A 13,305-nucleotide genomic window follows, 5' to 3' on the forward strand; every position below is an offset into this window, starting at 1 on the left:
TATTTTATTTATTTTTTTAATGTAGTGCTGAGGATCAAACCCATTCCCTCACACATGCTAGGTGAGCGCTCCACCACTAAGCAATAACCCCAGCCCACATATATCTTAATTTACCCTCCAAATGGCTTGTTCCTGTTATCACTGTTCCTCCAACCTGAAACTTCTGCATGGAAAAACATTCTTTAGAAATAAGAGCAAGACTGGTACCCTATGTAGGTGAACTCTTAGGGGAGAGGAGGGTGCCTTACTGACATCTAGCACAGAAAGGCACTCTGAATTTTTAGTACAGGAAGTAGACTACAAAACAGCATTATAATATGGCATCAATTCCATGAAACACATGAGAAACAATCTAAGAAGATGTTAACAATGCTACCCCTGGATGTAAAATTCTTTTTATTCTCTTTATCTACATTTTAACCATGTTTTCCCCAATTTCTTCATTTTTTCTAAAACAAACAATGTTCTTCTAGTTTTAAAATTGATTTTTATTATGGAAACATTAGTAGTCTCATATTCATATTCTCTCTATTCTTTCCCTCTTTCCCCCTCCTTTTTTTTTTTTGGTTGTTGTTAGTTTTTGTTTTTTTGTTTTGGGCAGTGCTCGGGATAGAACCCAGGGACTTGTGCATGCTAGACAAGCACTCCACTACTGACCTACATATACCCCCAGCAGCTATTTCTGATTTTTTTAATCTTTAGAATTCTTACCAATCCATCAAGAAAGACATGAATGGTTCATTGCTTAGTACCAACGGGCTCAAAACAGGTGCGACAAGTATTTAAACTACATTTTTCAATAAATATTTGTGAACTCCCAGAAGGCTCCAAGTCACAATTTGAGAAATACTATGAATATTTAAACTGTGGTAAACTAATCAAGCAGGAATTTGACCAGACAATTTCTAAGATTCTTACTGCTATGAACACTGAACTTGCTTTTCCTAGATTTTAACATCAAACTCTTTAACAACAGTATAGACTAGAAATACGAGCTATGATATTAAGTCAGGAATAAAATACAGCAAATTATTAAATAGCTTCTTAATGTTTATTTAATCCTCTAAGTAATTAAAAGAAACAATCTCTGGGTTTCTAGTATAGTTTTTACACTTTAAAAATTAACACCTCAAAGGAGGAAAAGAAAGCCTACCCTCCCTATCAGGTATGAATCAGGAAACAAACATTATTTTATTTTGAAATCTGTGTTCCATGAAACAAAAGTGAATTATGATATATTCCAAGTGTTCTACAGAGGACCAGGGGAGACAAAAATCAAGAAAGGAAGGAAGAAGTTGGGAAATGAAAAGTTAAACAAAGCAAAGCAGATTTCTTGACCAAAGACCTAATGTCTTAATACACTGTGTGAACCTCTAAGAGCACAGGGCACATGCTACACATTTCACACATATTTGCACAGGAAACTACTTCTAGTAACTATGATTTTGTAATACTGGTATTTAGGAAACAGTGATGTCTATCTTGCTTAACTCTTACAACCACTCTGCAAAGTAGATGTTACTCTTTCCACATTGCTGCAGAGGGCACCAACTGTCAGATATTAAGCACTAAGTTGGACACGAACTGGAAACAAGGCAATTCCAAAGTCCATGTTCTTCTTCCCATAGTAAGAAAGGCACTCCATGTTTTAATAACTGGAGGACTATTTTCTAAACTTGATACATAGGAATGCTGAATGGCTTCATTAAAAGCTACACAGTGCTTAAGTACATATTATTGCTAACACTAACATTTCTAAACTTGAAAATAATTTAATTAGGCATAAAGAGAAGAAAGCTTTGCAGTGTATGTTTCAGATTCAATTTCTCAGTCAGTGGGTTCTTGTGAGAAAAAAAAAAAAGAAAAAAAAACAGAAAAGGCATCATCTCCACTGTAATCACTGTAGAAGTGCAGCAGCTCCTTTTTTCTATGGAATCTGAAAGTTGAACAAAAACAAATTCAGTCCAGAATCTCTGGAGCCCACAGGCAGCTACAATATTGTTTCTAAAAATGGGCCAATCATATAAGAGGAACACAGAAGTAATTCTTACTCACAAAGATATAAATTGAAGGAAAGTACAAAAACATTTAACTGAATAACTTTTAATTTTGAACATGACATATATAATATCAGATCTATATTCTATATACTCTCATACCCAACTCCTTGACTACTATATGAGAGTCCCTCCTGACCATTCATCTCTCACTCCCTTGTCATAGAATAATAATCTTGCCAACAGGACATCTATTCTACCTAACAAAAACTATGCTATGAGAAAAGAGGAATATGTCCCTACAGAGCAGACCTACACCAACCCAGCCAATGCCCAGGGAATTTGAGACAAAGGACATTCCAGTAACTCCCTCAGAAATTCCTCCAGTTCCCTGTGTGATAACAGCCATCAACGGACATGTCACTGCCTACTCCACTGTCTAGCACACATAAGGAATCTTGAGACAAGTCATAAACCGGACAAAGACCCAATCTCTCTTTGGTTTCTTTTGCCGCTTCATCAATGGATAGAAAAGGAATATAGGAAAACAATAGTGCTACACAGACCCTTTAATGGCATGAGGCAGAGTACCAGAAATGTCAACTATTTCACGATTACATGACTCAGAGGTTTGGTCAATATATCTGTATTCCATTATTGTATTGTTTAATACAAAAAACACACATTTATCACTTTATAAAGTTTTTCTCTTCTTAAAAACAAATCTTAGATTGAATTACAAATACAAACAAAACAAAATACACTGTTAAGCATCAATTTCATTGCTATGGTTTTTTTCTGCTCTAATCTCTCCAGTGCACTTAAGAAAACTGTAACTAAAGCTCTACCTTGTTACTTAGTAACAAGACTCCAAAGAAGACAAATCTAAAACTTACCTTCTCAGCTATTTTGGGAGATGTGCTGGCCAAAGATAAAAACAATTCCCTTTTCCTTCCCCAGAAAAAAGTAGATTCTATTTAAATCAAATTTCAGAATTCCGTAATTGATAGTAGCATGGAAGGATTTTCAAAAGCCTATTTTCTACTAAAAATAATATTGTATGATGACACCAGTTTCCCTGCCTTCCAATTGAGGGTGTCTTTGGATAACCACTGAAAGCTTTCAAAGGGTTAAGGAAGGATTTGAAAAATCAATCCTAACATACAGTATTAAAAAAGGAAGGAATAGTGAAAAGAAACTTGTTCATAGTAAGATAACAGACACATTCTGTGTCACTTAACATTTGAATATTCCTCCTCAAAACTGACAACAAGATACAGAAAACCAGTAGGGATATGAAAGATATGAACATGGTATCAATCAACCTGACCTAATTCACATTTACAGAACACTACACTCAATACACTCTTCTCACACACAATATTCATCAAGACAGATAATATACTGGGCCATAAAACAAGTCACAAAAACAATGTTCTTCAACCACATGGAATTAAGTTATAAAGCAATGAGAAAATTAGCCAAAATTTGGAAACTAATTCAAATCAATTCATGGGCTTTAAGAAGAAATCAGGGGTGGGGGAGAAGGGGAAAAAAATAACAGAATGAATCAAACAACATTGCCCTATGTAAATTTATGATTTAAAAAAATGGAAAAAAAATAAAAATAAAAATAAAAAAAAAGAAGAAATCATAAAATATTTTTCATGGGGCTGGGGATGTTGCTCAGTGGTAGAGCACTTGCCTAGCATGTGTGAGGCACTGGTTTTGAGTCTAAGCACTACATATAAATAAAATAAAATAAAGGCCCATCAACAACTAAAATATATATATATATTTAAAAAATATATTTTTTTCCTAAGATGACAATGAAAACTCAGCATATACCAACCTGTGAAACAGTGTTAAGGCAGTACTCAGAGGGAAAATTATAGCACTAAATGCCTACAATAGAAAAGAAAAGCCAGAAATGGTGGTCCACACCTGTAATCCCAATGACCCAGGAGGCTGAGGCAGGAGGATCACAAGTTTGAGGTTAGCCTCAGCAACTTAGCAAGATCTTGTCTCAAAAATAAAAAGGGCTGAGGAATGTAGCTCATTGGTAGAATGCACCTGGATTCAATCACTGGAAGGGAAGGAGAGAGGGAGGGAGGGAGATAAGAAAGAAGGGACCTTCCTCCTGGAAGGAAGGAAGGAAGGAAGGAAGGAAGGAAGGAAGGAAGGAAGGAAGGAAGGAAGGAAGGAAGGAAGGAAGGAAGGAAGAGGGGAGGGGGAAAAAGGGAAGAGAAACTAGAAAATAATGATATAAGCTAGAATCAATGAAATTTTTTTTAAAAAGTTGAAACAATAGAAAAAAAAATCAGTAAAACCAAAAGTTGGTGGGGGAATATGAAAAAAATTAATAAATTTCTCGCCAGGTCAATCAGGTGAAAGAGACTTAAAGAAAGAAACAACTTACTAACATGAAGAATAACAGAGTTGACATCAGAATGTATTTACAGATATTGAAAGAATAATTACGGGACTATTACAATTTTATGCCTATACATATAAAAACATACATGAGATGAATGAATACCTTAAAAGATACAAACCGCATGAATTTCAACAAAAGAAATACAAACCTGAATAATGTCATATTTATTTGAAAAACTGAATATATTGTCAAAAACCTTCCCCTAAAAATGGTGTCCTGTGCTGGGCTTATAGCTCAGTGGTAGAGTGCTTGCCTAGCATGTGTGAAGCACTGGTTTTCATTTTCAGCACCGCATATAAATCAATCAATAAATAGTCCATTAACAACTTTAAAAAAGTGTCCTCACAAACATTTCTGAAGAAATACCACCAACTGCAGAAAAATTCTTCCTAAAAACAGAGAAAATATTCCCAATATCGTCCTATGAAACCAGCATTATTTGATTCTGAAGCCACGTAAGAAAACCATAGGCCATGATGTAAACATAAAAATTTTAGTCAAAACTTCAACAATCAATCAACACATAAAAAGGACAATACACATTATGATCAAATAGGGTTTATTTCAGGAACACAAACAACTTAACATTCAAAAATCAATACGCTTCATAACTAACACACTAAAATAGGAAATTCATATGATTAGCTCAACAGGCACAGGAAAAAAAGTGACAGTAGTAAACATTCCTTATCACAATTCTGAACAAAGCAGAAATAAAAGGACTACAAAAACACTACAGAAAACATCAGACATCCCACCTATGATTAGAAACTAACAACACCATTTTACTTGACATTATACTGGCAGTTTTATACTAGCTTTAGCTAGTATAATCAGAAAATAAATGGAAACACATCAAGAGTATGATTGTATTTCTGTACTTTTACTGGACAATGATAGATATTGAGGGCCTCTGATCTAGGTTACCTTTTAAAAGATTACACTGTTAAGAACCTTGGAAAAAGAGACACTAAACACTGTCTTCCTGCAGAGAACAGGGCAGGATGATTTTGCTGTCCAGGAAAACAAGTATATCTCCCTAGGCAGGCATTGTTGTAGGCCCTCATAAAACACTGGGGTTTCCTAGTGTTTTTTTGAGTTCCTCAGATGGGACATAAACCCCCCTCATTAAGCACCACAGTATCCACCTGCGCCTGAGTACACATCATCTTGGTTAGATCTGTGAAACAATGGGAACAAATATGAACGTGAATTTCAAACTGCTTGCAATGCTATGAGAAATTAAGTCCTTTGTCTCTGACCCAGGAATCTCATGACTTGTGTAAAAAAAACAATCAAACTGTGGCAAGTTATCTTGTTAGCTTGCAAATAAGGTAAAACCCAAAAAATTTCTTGGTTCTTGATAAATCTATCTTTGGCATGAGAAAAAAAATTTCTTCTTTTTCTTGTCCTATAAAAATTGCTAACTAGTTTTTCATCTTATGAAAACTATTAGTCTTAGAACTATAGTTTTTCTCGCTTTGATGACTAAAAACCCCAGAGACAAATTTGTAACATTCTTTCAAATTGTACAGATCTCTATTTAACCATAACCTAACTTTATATTTCTTCATCTATTTGCCTAATGTATCTATCTGTAAAATTTCTCAAGTTATATGTGAAGTATTAGGATACAAATAATGGCCACTTACCCTTCAGGATAAACTCAAGTAAAGCCCACTCCTAGGAAGTGTTTCCTGATTTTCCTGGCTCAAGTAAGGCCCCTGTTCTGCACTTCTCCTATTCACCTCCATAATGCCTCCTCAGGTTCTGTTACACAAAATAACTATCAGATATTTCTGTTATGGCCTCACTTATCTTCTCCAGGAGATTATAAACTCCAAGGAGGGCTTAGTATCATCAGCACCTAGCACACAGTATCTACATCATAATAAGCACTCAATAAACATAAGAACCCAAGTACAAGACAGACAGATATGGATGGAAGGAACATAAGTTATTCTGTTCCCTGGCAAGACATAAAGGAAAAGTGGAGCAGGTTCCCCTAGTTTGAAATATAGGCTAAAATTTAATTTTTAAATAATAATATACTATAATATGAAAAGAGGAAAGCCCTGAAAAAAGAAAGGGAAAACACATTTACTGTGAAATAAATAGTTCCATTTGAGGTTAAGAAAGAAAACAAAATGGTACACTGGGACTGAGAAGAGCCCTGAGAGTTGTGCCAAAGTTCTGACTTTGCTAATGGGGCCAGGTTAGGGAGCAGGGGGATTAACAAAGCATATCCTTTATTCCTCTTATGACCAGGAATCTAAATGTATCACAAGTAATATCATATAATAATACTGTAAAGCAAACTGCACAGTATAAATATTATATTTATCATTATTCTACCAAGTTAAAATGTATAGTACCTTAAGGGACATAGGTAAGAAAAATACTAAGCTGTGATATTATTGATGAGATCTTGAGCAAAACTATCATGCTGTCCATGACATTTAAGATTAAAGTACCCTAATAGCTCTCTATATTTATAAAACTGGGATCAGATTCTAGACAATGTTAAATAAAATAAGGATTTCTTCTGCTTCTATGGTCAACAATCTATCTTACTTGTCATTACAGTGCTATAATTTGTAGCTGCAGCAAATTTTTCTTATACTGATATTGACGTTTCTACTTTTCTAGAGACGATTCTAAAAAATGATTAGAGTCCAAAATGGAAATGCAAGTCACATTCTGAGACAAGCCAGTGTCTAAAATCATCATCTGCATTCTAGAACCTAGACCATGACATCATCTTTTTCTCAAGCTCCTGAGTGCTTTAGAACCCATTCTAAATGCACCATGGGTATAGGTAGAAATTCTAAAACTTTAAAAAGTTATATTATAAATGGCTGATAATTGTTCTTAAGAGACCATGCATAGAGATTTGATCAAAATAAATTTGGACTAAACCAGCCTCTCCATACTTCCCAAAATGATTCCTTATAGAGTGAACTGTAACCTAACTTATAGTACAAATAACATGTAATCAATCTACCATAAAAGTATATCCTTGTAACCAAGCAACTAAATTTCGGCCAAACATAGCAGCTGAACTTCCAGCCAATCAGAGGTTGAAAGTTGCCAGAAGGTGACCATACAAGCAAGTGCTAACTGCAATCATTAAGGCTGTTTCTGTTTGTCATTTCCTTTTTTTCTGGCTATAACTATAACCTGCTATATGGTAGGGTGGGCCATTCTAAACCATCTTTGGTCTACAATGCTGCCTGGTTCTAGAACCCTTCTCTTGCTCAACTAAACTTGTAAATGCAATGTCCTCAGTTTTTTCTCTTTAACACTGGAATTTGGGTCTTAAGGTTTTATTCTCATGTACATGCACACAATTAAGTGTCCAACTTCACTGAACACACTGTGAATACATTAATATCTCCAAATCTCATGTTAACCAAGGATAAAGAGTTAATGGTACATGTTGCTTCCATTACCAACATTCATCTATTACTTTTTAAATTATAAAATGCCAGATTTCTCTGTTCAGGGTATCTTTGACAGAAGAATCCAAATCATTGTTCTATGAAATACATTGTTACAAAATTATCCTTAAAACATAAAACAGTAGTCAGGCACAGTGGTACATGGCTTATAATCCCAACAACTAGGGCTGAGATAGGAGGATCGTAAATTAAAGGGCAGCTTCAGCAACTTAATGAGACCCTGCCTCAAAATAAAAAATAAATAAAAGTCGAGGAATGTAGCTCAGTGGTAAAGTTCTCCTTTTAAAAAAAAAGAAAAAAAAAAAAAAAAAAGACTATAGGAACCAAATATAGATTCTCTCAAGTCTAGTTAACTACTTAAGTTACTGTAGTAATTTCACAAAAAGAGTTAATGTGTAAAAACAAATTAAACCTGTAGTTTTTAGTATATAAGTTGCTGAAGCTGCCCTTTAATTTACTAAAAACTAAAGGTTTAATTTTTTACACATTAACTTTTTTTGTGAAATTAGTCTTTGTGTTCATACCTCTATATTGATTCTGATAGCTTCTACATAAGCTCAGTTGTTGTTTCTTAAAGACACTCTCCAGAAAGCTTATTCCCACAGTGCTTGCATGTATTAACAATTTATATAGCACATTTATAACTCAACATCATCTGGTGGCTAACACTTGTAATCCCAGCGGCCTGGGAGGCAGAGGCAAGAGGATCATGAATTCAAAGCCAGTCTCAGCAATTAAGCAAAGCCCTAAGCAATTCACTGAGATCCTGTCTCTAACGAAAATACAAAAAAGGTCTGGGGGGCTGGGGAGATAGCTCAGATGGTAGAGTGCTTGCCTCACAAGCACAAGGCCCTGAGTTTGATCCCTGGTACCACAAAAAAAAAAAAAAAAAAAAAAAGGTCTGGGAATGTGGCTCAGTGCTTAAGTACCCCCCCCCCCCCAGGTTCAATTCCAAGTACCAAACAAACAAAACAAAACAAAACAAAACCTAGATAACTGAAGGAGGTCAATTTGGCTAGATATAGAATTTTTGGTTCACATTTTTTTCCTTGGGTATATTACAAGTATTATTTTATTGTTTTTTTGGCCTAAAGCTTTGCTGTGTAATAAAACATGAAAATAATTGATTATTCCCTGGTAAATCAGGCAGTCTTTCTGATTAGCACTTACACTCCACCTAGTACATAAAACCATGAGCAAAATAAAAAAGATGGTTGAAGGCAGCTGCTAAGCTTAGGGATTTGTTATGTAACAATAACCACAAGAATGATCTTTCTCTGTTCACCACAACAGCTGGGCAAAACCTCCTCCATTGATCTGTAATAAAGATGTGCCCTCAATCTTTAAAAGACTAAACCACAATCTCTAGGAATCATTCATTTAATCTTTTCTTGCTAGCCTTTCAACCTCTCCTCAGATTTCTTCTGTTCTGCTTAGAAATACACTCTGATACTCCATACTGAAAAGACTTTCCCTTGCCCCTGTCTGACTCCACTCCCTACAAACTCCCATCAGGTCACTGCTAAATTTCACTGAAGGATGTGCTATGCTCTCTTCTAGCATACACTCGCCTTGACAACTGCACAACCCATCACTGGTCTCAATGAAAGGGTTACTAGAAATCCTCCCAACAGGTAGTCGATTGGCCTCATAGCCTTCACCCTCATCAAACTGAATGAGAGTGAATGGTGCTGTGATTGAATCCTTCCTTCTTAAAAACTCTCCTTTCATGCCTCAAACCATATAATCTTGGAGAAAACATCACCATCTCTGTGTTACCAATGTAGGTGAAATTACTATCATAAGAAAGGATTTGGTGGCTCTGGTGAGATACTCAGGTTTAAAGATTCAAGGGGAACATGGGTGGTATAGTAAATACAAGTCAGGAGGCTACAGGTAAGCTCAAAGGTTAAAAAAATTGCTAAAACTAATTAGAATAGAATCAGATAAGCAAATAAGTCACAAGAAAAATACATATCAAGATTAAGGAGATTAAGGCATAATAATCAATTGCTGATGGAAATACGGACTGAGACAGCTTCTTGGAGAAACCATCCAGCAGATCCTTGAAAAGCTGGACATGGAGGTATGGACAGTATCTACCTCCATTATACAACAAGAGCAATGCAACAATGTCCACTGTAATTAGAGTTACTGGAGTTCACAGCAGCATATTCCTAACAGCCAAAAAGTAAAAACAACTCATAATGTATCAATAAAATGTGATATCCAGACAATGAAACATTCATCATAAAATGAAGTATGTTATATAATACAACATGGATTAAACTTGAAAACATTATGCTAAGTGAAAGAAGCCAGACACAATAGGCTGCACATTATAAAATTGTTTGTATGGAATATCCTGAATGGATAAATCAAGGGACAAAATGTAAGTTAGGGGGGAGGGAAGAGGACTGCCTGCTAACATGTTTCTCTGGGGAGAGCTAAAAATGTTCTTTATATAGTGAAGATAGTAGCACAATTCTGTGAATATACTGAAAACGGCTAAACTGTTTTTGTTTGTTTGCTTGCTTTTTTTGGGATAGGATTACCAGGAATTGAACTCAGGGACATTTCACCATCAAGCCACATCTCCAGCCCTATTTTGTGTTTTATTTAGAGACAGGGTCTCACTGAGTTGCTTAGTACCTCGCTTTTGCTGGGGCTGGTTTTGAATTTATGATCCTCCTGCCTCAGCCTCCAGAGTCTTCTAATATGGGGGGAGAATGTTATATGTATGAATTGTATCTCAAAAAAAGTATATGAGGGGGAAAATAGCAAGTTTCAATTACTGACTCTCAGTCAACATAAAATAGACTAAGGGAAAAAAAATCAAAATCTAAAATGTCTTTTCTTTTTTTAAGTTATAGATGGGACACAATACATTTATTTTATTTATTTATTTATATGTAGTCATGAGGATGGAACTCAGTGTCTCACACATGCTAGGCAAATGCTCTACCAGTGAGCTGTAATTCCAGCACCTGAAACTTTTCATTTAACTTTTTCCAATTACACATTGAAACAGGATACAATAGGGAAAAATTGTCACAATTCTACCCAATGAAGAATATCCATGTTAAAAGAAATCTGGATAGACTCTTAAGAATACAGTCCATTTTTCTATCAGCCCAAGTGGGAAATAAAAAAATACATTACTCTTAAACTAACCCCATACTAGGTTCTGCTTACAAATGTTTTTAAAATCTGGGTTGAGGTTGTGGTTTAGTGGCAGAGTACTTGCCTAGCATGTGAGGCACTTGGTTCGATCCTCAGCAATAACTGATTCTGAGACTCACTTTTTAAAATGTCTACTTAAAAAAAAAAAAAAGTTTTTAAAATCCTGAGACCCCCCAAAATAAGTCTGAACCTTTCCAGGGAAAAGGTGGATAGCCCCAAGCAGCCAGAATACAACATGGAATCTGCAAGAGTATTCAGTTTTGGCCAGGAGTATGAAGGATGGAATTTTATGTTCCAGGGGTGTGGAAGGAGAAAGGGACTGAATGAGTAAAGCAGCAGCCACTGTGTTGGCTGTGGACCTCTGAAACCAAACTCCAGGGAGCAGTGGTGGAGGCCAGTGCAGTTCAGGGCAGTGAGCAGGCTGAGATGTAGTAGGTGACAGGGGATGCTAGGAAGGTACTTGGGGTGGCCTTCCTCACTTTGCTGTGGCACTGAGAACAGTGGAGACTGGCAGCATGGTAGGAGTAAGGAGCAGAAAGATCACAATAAATTGTACTTGGTGACTCCGGCCTAGATCCTGTGGCACCTCTCCGGGGAAAGCAGGAGCTATGTGGTAGGGACAAGAACCAGTGACATTTAGAATGATTGCTATACACAAAGAATGGAAAATTTGAATTATATAATTCAATGTGTTCTGAAGAAATTTTTCCTTCAGAATTATACAGCTGCCACCTTTAGCTGCTCAGTCTGCTCCATGTCAAATTGATCACAATCCAGGTTGCTCTCCTACCTTCAGGACTATTACTGTCTATTTCTTTTGCCAATTCTTTCTCCTTAGACTCTATGAAATTTCTCAAAGATGTTTAACCATTTATCATCTTTATGTGATTTGTTTACCTATTAAATCTGTAATACTTGTTTAAGATTAAGGAACAGTCCATAAGACTATACCAGGGATTGAACCCAGGGGTGCTTAACTCCTGAGCCACATTCTCAGTCCTTTTTATTTGAGATAAGGTCTCACTAAGTTGCTGAGGTTGACCTCGAACTTGCAATCCTCCTGCCTCAGTCTCCTGAGATGCTGGGATTATAGGAATGTGCCGCCAAATCTAGCAAAACTTGACATTTTTTTCACTACTGCCCTCAATGTTCAACCACTTGTCAAAATAAAGTTGCTATCCCAGTGAAGCTCTTTGCTTTAGTCCTCTCCTTTATTTTTATTTTCTCAAATGTATATATATTTTCATAAATACACACACACACACACACAAAACTTCTGTCTCCAATATAAATAATGCAAAATTCCAAATTAATCTTCCTTTCCTACAGGACTTCCCTACACAAAACTCACCCTTGTTCTTCACTGTTAATTTTTTCTTTTTTAAACTCATCTTTTTTTTTCTATTTACAAGGAAATACGTGATGAATGCAGAAGAACTCCGAAACAAGGAGGTTAAAGAAATAAAAATAGAAATTCTACGCTCAAGATATAATTAGCTATTAGCAAAATTTTTTAAAAATATAATTAGTTGTTGATGAACCTTTATTTACTTATTTCCATACGGTGCTTAGAATTGAAACCAGTGCCTCACACTTGCTAGGCAAGGGCTCTACCACTGAACCACAATCCCAGTCCCAGCAACATTTTTTAATTGAAGAAAATTTACATATAATGAATGCCAAAGACCTCAGTGTATAATTCCCTGCTATTCAACAAATACATACTCCATTGTCAACTTGGCACCAATAGGTCTATAAGGAGTCAGTATCTCCTCAGTTTCCAAAAAAGAAAATGTAATGAGGCCTTATGTAATAAGTTCAAAGCATCTATTATTTCTTAATTTAAGTTTGTATGCAGCAGTAGTGTTTCAAGTAAAAGAACTCTGAATGAATAAGGGTTCTTATTTATATCAAAAAGAACAGAAACAAAGGTTTCATCTCCATAACATATTCAGAGTGAATGACGCCATTTTAATAAAGAAAAACAGGCATTTTGTAGAGCAGGATTTTCCAATCTTAACACTACCAACATTAGAACCTGTATGATTTTTATTATAGATAATTATCTTATGCATCGTAGGATGTTGTAGCAATACCCAGGAATCTACCCACTAGATGCTAACAGCAACCTCAGTTATGGCACCAAAAACATCTCCCAACATTCACGAGTGTGCTCCTAGAAGCAAAATGTTCTCCAGTGAAGAACCACTAACACAGGACAGCCACC

At 35.7% G+C, this 13,305-nt stretch overlaps 1 protein-coding gene across 8 annotated transcripts in view; it reads right to left on the reverse strand.

Annotated features, from left to right (window-relative positions):
• The window catches only part of SRPK2 (SRSF protein kinase 2), a 204,787-nt gene that overhangs the window by 51,070 nt on the left and 140,412 nt on the right, over positions 1-13,305 (reverse strand). The window lies entirely within an intron of this gene.

This window comes from Sciurus vulgaris, assembly GCF_902686455.1.
Source record: "Sciurus vulgaris genome assembly, chromosome: 8".
NCBI lineage: Eukaryota > Metazoa > Chordata > Mammalia > Rodentia > Sciuridae > Sciurus > Sciurus vulgaris.